Here is an 8,537-nt window from a genome sequence, read left to right as displayed (position 1 = left end):
TCAAAAGCAATTTGATCGAAAACAAAATCCAAATCAATTCCAACAAAATTAAAATTGAAACTAGAACCCAACAAATAATGAAACTAAAAATTATAATACAAACCAAATCGAATCAAACAAAAATTCAACGAGACTGAATCGAATCCGCTCACAAAAATCAACAAAGCAAAAACTAAAAAGTCCTTAAGTGAAGTAAGATTAGTCATGCCAGCCCACACACTTCAATTAGTCCACACCTGTGGAGTAACGGTTAGCGCATCTGGCCGCGAAACCAGGTGGCCCGGGTTCGATTCCCGGTCGGGGAAAGTTACCTGGTTGAAGTTTTTTCCGGGGTTTTCCCTCGACCCAATATGAGCAAATGCTGGGTAACTTTCGGTGTTGGACCCCGGACTCATTTCACCGGCATTATCACCTTCATATCATTCAGACGCTAAATAACCTAAGCTGTTGATAAAGCGTCGTAAAATAACCTACTAAAATAAAAACACTTCAATTATGTTATACTCGTGTTACAAGATTGATTTGGAAGATATACTCAACATTATGCTGACATTTTATCGCACAATAATTATTTGTACTATCTGCTGCCGTCTAAAAGTCAAAACAGTTCTTGGATAAGTTATAAACAGTAGTCCAGAAAGTTACTCCAATTTGTAACATTAGGCTATATCCGAAGTAATAGTAAGAACGGTAATTGACATTTTGTTAAGCGGTTATTTACGAGGGTGAATCGAAAAGTCTTTGCTTCTGTTTTTTTTTCACCCACAATAATTAACATGCAGGCAAAACAAAATACAAAGTTCTAACTACCTTTGAGTATTTTATCATATAGCTCAGGCATACAGTATGTTCATATATGAGGCCTCACCGTCCTCATTGAATAAACAAGACTATATGTAGTCAACATGTAAGTACCTATTATTGTAGAAAAATTCATTCCGGCACCGGGAATCGAACCCAGGACCTCTCAGCTTTGCGTGCTGAGTGCTCTTTCCATCTGAGCTATGCCGGAACGAATTTTTCTCCAATAATAGGTATCTACAGTTAGATTACATATAGTCTTGATTATTCAATGAGGACGACGAAACCTCATACATGTGTATATGTATGAATATACCATATATATCAATGTTAACAACAATTAAAAAACAGAACAATGTTAGCTGTAGTTGACAAGTTCCGTATTACGGTATCAGTCTTATGTCAACGAAAGAGGTGAACAGGCGCCCAAGAACCGTTACCACAAACGAAAGTCCTGGACGACTTCTCGAACAGGTGTTACAATATCCAAAGCGTAGTCTACGACCAACATCACTGAAACTTGGTTGGAGGGATAGGTCTGTTAGGCGGATGGATTTGCATACCTCATTCAGGTTGCTCAGAGTATAACAGAAAGAGATGATCGAGTCCGATTAGAGTATTGCAGACGAGTGTTGTCCATGACGTATCAGGATACAGATTTATTCTGCATTATAATTGTGACTTCCAGATGAAAGCCATATTCATCTTGATCGCTACTTCAATAGACAAACAAAGCTTTATCTAGGGTTTGAACGGCCTGATGTCGTTACACAAAAACCACTGCACTGTGCGCCTGGTTACGATTAGGAGCGCCGTGTTCGGTCATGGAATATTAGGCCCTTATTTCGTCGAGGATGCTGCACGGAATCCAAAAACAGTGTACCAGGTAGTATACTATACAGACCTCATTATTACACCATTTGTGCGGGATTTGCGCCGTTTGTCGCGCCAGAAACTTGACAATGGATGCAGCAAGATGAAGCTACAGCCCACACCGTGGGGGATTCACTTGAACTTTCTCAACGGCACTTTGGAGATCGCCTAATTTCTCGTGGAACTCCATCTCCCTAACTTTCCTGCTCCTCGGATCTCACGGCCTACCTATGGGACATGGTGAAAGAATCAGTTTTCAAGACAGGTGACTCACCTACAAATATTCCCAAATTACGCCAGAAGATAACGTAATTCTTGTGTCCTTACAGCAACCTTCGTTCATCAACATGTTCAATAATCTTCAGAAACGTTATGAACAATGTGTGGCTCGTGTTGCTATAAATTTTAAACACATACTGTATACCAACGCAATTAAATACCAATCCTGTGTCGTTTGTTTTGCTGCATAATAATAATAATAATAATAATAATAATAATAATAATAATAATATTAATAATAATAATAATAGTAATAATAATAATCCGAGGCACGACAACCCATGAAGGATCATGACCGACCATCCGCCTGCTGGCCTCACGTTCACATGCCGAAGCAGATGAGGACGATCATCCAACCAGAATGGAGGTATCGTGTGGTTAGCACGATGATCCCCCAGCCGTTATAACTGGCTTTCGCAACCGGATTTCGCTACCTATCGTAGCTCCCCAAGTGCAACGCGATGCTGGGTGGGCACCGGTCCCACACAATGGCCGAAATTTCATGAGAACATTTCTCGAATCAAAGCGTATTTCTTAACGTGAGTCCTAGGCAAGATGCCTTAGACCACGACGCCACGGCGTAGGACTGGTTTGCCTCATACTGTACTACTTTTACTGGAAGAATACCGCGAATAGGCCTATACAGAACTTTGCTATTAATGTATTATACAAGATAAATCCTAAGTATTTGCTTAGTAGTATGTGTTCTTCTCGTCAAATAACTTAATGGCCAACGAAAACGTTACTATTTGATATTTTGTTTTTTCTGAAACCATGTATGCGTATGAAGTACATCTCTTGTTTTCATCTTTTACGTAGGCTTGTGTACATTTTTGCTTATATATATACGATAATTGAGAGTATCTATTCAAATGTTAAGTTTGGTGCTAATTTTAATTTTAATTAATGATCTTCCTCAACTTGGTGAGGTTGTCAAAGACAGAGAATGTTAAACAGTAACATTTGAGATGTGGCAATAAAAATGTCTTACGAGAAGTTTGTTTAAAATAAACTGAAAAATTTAGAGTTGATAATGTTTACAATAATGAACATTTGCAGTAAAATAAAAAAAAAACAGATAAATAAAATAGACTGAGAAAATTAAACTGTAATTTGAATTGAAGTACAAGTGTCGGCGTAAAATTTGCAGAAAACCCTTGAAAACTATCTTAGAAATTTCCTTAATTGTTGTTGTTGGGTGGAGTCCCAATTTCTGACAGAATGACATGAATTGTTTTTGTTATGGTTCGTCTAGCGCCCACCATTAATCCGATGACTTCTACATTCCTGAGTTTATACGATGTTTTGTAATAAGGGATAGTTGGTTCATAAATTGGCCTCTTCTGTAGATTGACCTCCTCGGGTTGATTCTGATGCGTCTCGAATCTGATGGTCGGATCCAGAATATAGCTTCAATATTCTCAGATCTGTTCTTTAATTTTGTATGATACTGTACCTGATATTTAATCGACAGGATCGAACGTAGATCAGGAAGCGGTTCTGAATGAGTCAGAGGTAAACTGGTCTTATAATAAGATCGTGATTATCCCTTTTTGCGTCACGGATATTAAGAACATCCGTTGCAGGCTCATTTTGGTTCAATACCTACACTCAAATAACAGTGGAATTTAAATTGGATGGATATTTTCAAACATTAACTCATACTTGTAATGCCAGTGTATGATGCCACTAAGACCACTTAATTTCTTATAACGAGCTCCCGGCCCGATAAAATTAATATTCTGTTTTAAGCATCTTCATTCTAAATCACCGGGATCAGTCTCGCATGCTAGAAAGCATTTTCACTCCCACATGTGATGACTTAAATTATTATGAAAATCTTGACAGCATAATTTTCCCTCCATTCATCATACAAATAGCGAATTCCTCGGGTACCTTGGCTACCGGAGAAACCTTTCTTCCTTTTATGCTGGAAGAAAGCTTTGTCCTTCGGTCAAATTTCCCCGAATATCTTACTTAAATATTTTCTTTCCTATACTATGCAAATAAACAACAATGAAACCTGATCAATTTTCTCTATCAAATAATTTTCTGTATATCGCATAGGCTATAGGGGAAACTCGGTTAATTCCGCAGTATGGATAACTCCTCAGTAGTGCATATATGATTTTACTGCGGCTTTACAATAGCGTGAACGTGAGTTTTGAGAGGCTGTCAACAGGAGGCATGTACTCTGCAGTGCTGTAGAAAAAAATCAAGGATATTGGTCGATACCTCTGTCGGTAATACAGTGAAACATGGAAAGTTGGCTGTTTTTTGTGTTTTGCTACACAGCTGTGAAGAAAGTGAACATGGTTACATATAAATTGTTCCTTTTATGTTACTTTCATAATGTATTTCATTTACGACTGCGGAATTAGCCAAGTCCTATTGCGGATTTCTGTTGCGGAATTTCTCGAGTTGTTCTTTTTCAACTGTAATGTATGTACAACTAAATATATTTGCATTTTAATAGGTCTCTTTATCTCATTTGGTATTGAAAGGTTTCGTCCATGTCTACGTATCTTGATAATATTTTTCAATAAACATTTTGATAAAAATATGACAGATTTACTTCTTAATATTGCGGAATTAGCCGAGTCTCCCCTATCGAAGGAAATAGGTACTAAAATAAGAAGATACTATAGAAATATATCAGAACGATTTCGACCAGAGTGTCCTGTATCACTCATATTTTAATTTATATATTGACAAAAAAATATGTTCATGTGTGTATATCTAATGCCTACCCACTTCACTTGCGTGATTAGGGTTCCGCATATTGCGGATAGATGGCTGTACTGTGACCCATTTTCAAATTGCACACCACTTTGGCGGGCCACGCTACACATGATGTCGTCCCACTCATGCCAAAACAATGAATGTGCATTTTCTTAGTTTTGAGAAAAACGAGTTTAAAGTTTCAAATGCCGATATAAATTCAGGAAAACTTCATTTTAACCAACTTTCTATGTAAGACACCATTGATTAATGTGATTTCATTAGACATAAATAGTAAAATGCAATAACTGAATTTCTATCAATTTTAGAGCACATTCATTGTTTTGGAATGCAGTTCACACACATTAAAATCACTTTCAGGTTAACGTGAAACTTACTAATTTTTTTATTTTATTATTTCAGGTAATACAAAATTATTTGCCTTACAAATCACGAAAACGTATTTCAATATTGAGAAAGTGTATATCTTTTTGCAACAATCTTTGTACAAATTAATTCTTTCTCATAGAACATAATGCAAATTAACATTTATGAAAAAAATAATACTTTCTGAACAAGAAATAATAGATAGAAAATATACTTATCATTTTATTCTGATTCATTCTCAGATTCATTTGGTTCTGGAAGTGCATCACGGACACAAGTTCCACTTTTTAGACCAAATTAAAACCCATGATGTTCCCTGGGTATTATTAGTTTCTCGCACATTGTGAGAAGATCTTTCAACTTTTGAACCGAAATAGGGAATTTTTCACTGTAAGCTTTTGAAACATTATGAATTGTCTGTGGGCGACCTAAATTTCTCTTCAGTAATACCTCAGTGAAGGGGTCTTAAAAGTTCTGCTAGTAGAAAACAGAAATTGGATTATTTTTTTCATAGTGTAGCCACCGTATAGAGTGAAAGGGTAATTTTAGTGATTTGTGGTTTTCAGTGCTAAAGTTTAAAAAATCGTCATTAACATGATACGGGCAATGAAAGGGTGAGGGGAGATCTTCTGCAAGGTCTAGTTATCTGCGCTCAACCTTCGGGTACATAAAGTGGAACAAGCTTATATATATATTTTAGAATGCACGGAATCACATTCCATTTCTGTGTGACCAGTTTCGAAGAATTTGTGGTCAATAGAAACAATATTGGGATGATTTTGACAAAGTATCATGCACATTATAACAAATATAGAATTCTTTTGCTGTCCTTCACAGCCATCAGACATCATCTTGACCTCATTAATGTTTGGGAGTGAAATGACATAATCATAAACACAAGAAAAAATTTCAGTACTCCCCCTTTCACCCTCACAATGAGCCTCATCCCATAAATAACACTCACAATCTCCTGTTCCCAAATTGTAAATTGTTAAATTGTATACTGCAAGTTTCCCTTTTTTTAGTAGGTTATTTTACGATGCTTTGTCAACAGCTTAGATTATATAGCGTCTGAATGTGATGAAGGTGATAATGCCGGTGAAATGAATCCGGGGTCCAACACCGATAGTTACCCAGTATTTGCTCATATTACCTCAACCAGGTAACTCGTCCCGACCGGGAATCGAACCCGGGACACCTGGTTTCGCGGCTAGACGCGCTAATCGTTACTCTACAGGTGTGAACAAGTTTCCTTAAGTAAAAAAAAAATTGTCCACATGAACCTGTGGGGATATTGAAGATGAATTCTAAATCAAAATTAAAGGCCAATACATTTTGATCTGAAATTGCTTGCTGTTTGTCATTATCTCTTTCCATGCGAGACGATATTCCCTTCTGTAACGTTACGATAGTCATATCGTAAATAACTGTTAAACTTCGGTCTAAGTACCTGGAAGCACCACTTAAAATATGGAATTTATATTCTATAAAGGAAAATAATAAATTGTTTTAAATCTACACATTTGTGTTTAATAAATCAATACATACAATCCTTCAACGAAAGGAGATATATTTTTGAAACATTAATAGAAAAAAATAAACATGAGGTTACACGGTTTATTCACTTTCTATAGAAATAAAAAAAAACTTGGCATTAAATTTGACGTTCTCAACCGGAGAAATACAAAAATAAACACTTTTAACAAATGTTTTCAGTAGTGCTTACGTTGCTTTCAGCAAGGAGACAAATTCTTGATTTCAAATTGAACACTACATTTACTTATTTATTTATTTAGTTATTTATTTATTTATTTATTTATTTATTACATATATGTAATGCAAAATACTATTATGTTACTCTAAAATGTGTCACATCTGAGGACATTCCAAACAAACTTCGTTCGCGGCTTTTGACATTCGTAATCGTAATAAATATATGTAATGTAGATGGTATGCAATAATTTCAATGATTCCCTTCATAAGTTTTCAAAGCAGAACCAACGATTACATCAGAGTGCCACAATACAATATTGATATGTTTATGGGTTTGTCCTAGTAACACAATATCGTCAAATACGTGTGAGGTAAATCTCTTGTCGGATGAATACATTCATAAGACAATATTTCCTTCATACAATACAATGAAAATAATGTTTCGATGCAATCACTGCTCAGGATGGAATGAAATGTAGTTGGATTTTATAAACTTCAAGAATAAATACATCATATTAGAAGGTCAAAAGAAGGTGACTCATAAGTATGTGGATAACGTGTAAAATAGAACCTTGAGGAAGGATTTAAGATATTTGAATACTGCGCAACAAGTATCTAAGCACGTAAAACTAACTGCACGTACCCAGGACGAGAACTTGCGTAAGCGCATCAGTGCGTGCCACATAAATAGTTGGAAGCTGATTTCTTATTGCAGCGACCAGTAGACGAGTGTTAGTTGAAGGGATTTGCATGCTAGAAAACAGAGTTGAAATTCTGGCGGGTCCAACTGAAAGTTTTGGCGGAAAAAGACGATGAGGTGGTTCATTTTCCCGGGGTACTGTCTTATCCCCTGTTACTTTCTGATCATTTCTTCAATAATTAACTATACCATGGCCGGAAAAATCTTTAGCGAGCTCAGGTAGAGTTAGTTGGCAATAAAGACGCCGATGAAGCTACTAATTGCTGGATAGTGTCGTTCAATCTACACTACGCATAATTTCACTATAATCGTATCCATAATTCACACTTTTAGAATCGGGGGAATTCTTTGGTACTTCCAAATGGGCATTATGATAAATTAGTGATGATTGAGCTGGGCTGTTTTTTCCATGTTATTATATAATTTGAACTGGTAATGGAAATTACGGGAAAACGGCTGAACAAATTTTAATGAATGACCCGCCATTTTGAAGCTTGGCATCCAAGGATTTTCAGAAAAATAGTAATTTTATGTGAAGCGTTAGTTTTCCTACATAATTTTCCCATTTTCCAAAATCCATCTTTCGTCAGTTTTGAGAACCAATTGCATTTCAGAATAAAACACACACTACAATAAACAATAGGCTATTATCATGTACCTTACTATAATAATACCGGACAGATGTATACTAGCAGCATTGACGTGAGTGTTGAAATATAGCGGACTTGACATCTAGCGAGCGGCGTAGAATTACGTCCGCAAATACAAATATTACCATAGCGGAAATCGGATTATTGTTTAAAACGCGAGGTATTAATGTCGTATAATATACGAGACACTTAAGAAATGTTGAATAGTACCGTATTTAATGTTACATTATTATCAAAGCTGCGTATTATGAGAAATATTGCATGCTTCATATTATTTTCCGTAATTAATTGTTGTATATTTTTTCTTTGCTTTAGTGAGACAAAAATGATTCTGACATTGAGAATGAATTTATAATAACGCTTTATATACCCATTGCTGACAACTGACAAGATATAAATGATAGAATCTGATG

General features: G+C 35.9%; 1 non-coding gene across 1 annotated transcript; it reads right to left on the bottom strand.

The window, feature by feature from the left end:
• Positions 1-936: 936 nt before the first annotated feature.
• On the bottom strand, positions 937-1,012 carry TRNAC-GCA (transfer RNA cysteine (anticodon GCA)). Its single transcript has one exon. It is a non-coding gene; the product is annotated as a tRNA-Cys (tRNA).
• Between the last annotated feature and the right edge of the window lie 7,525 nt (positions 1,013-8,537).

Source organism: Periplaneta americana, chromosome 7 (assembly GCF_040183065.1).
Source record: "Periplaneta americana isolate PAMFEO1 chromosome 7, P.americana_PAMFEO1_priV1, whole genome shotgun sequence".
NCBI lineage: Eukaryota > Metazoa > Arthropoda > Insecta > Blattodea > Blattidae > Periplaneta > Periplaneta americana.
Note: the sequence above shows the minus strand (reverse complement) of the source record. Positions and strands in the feature narration are given on the sequence as shown.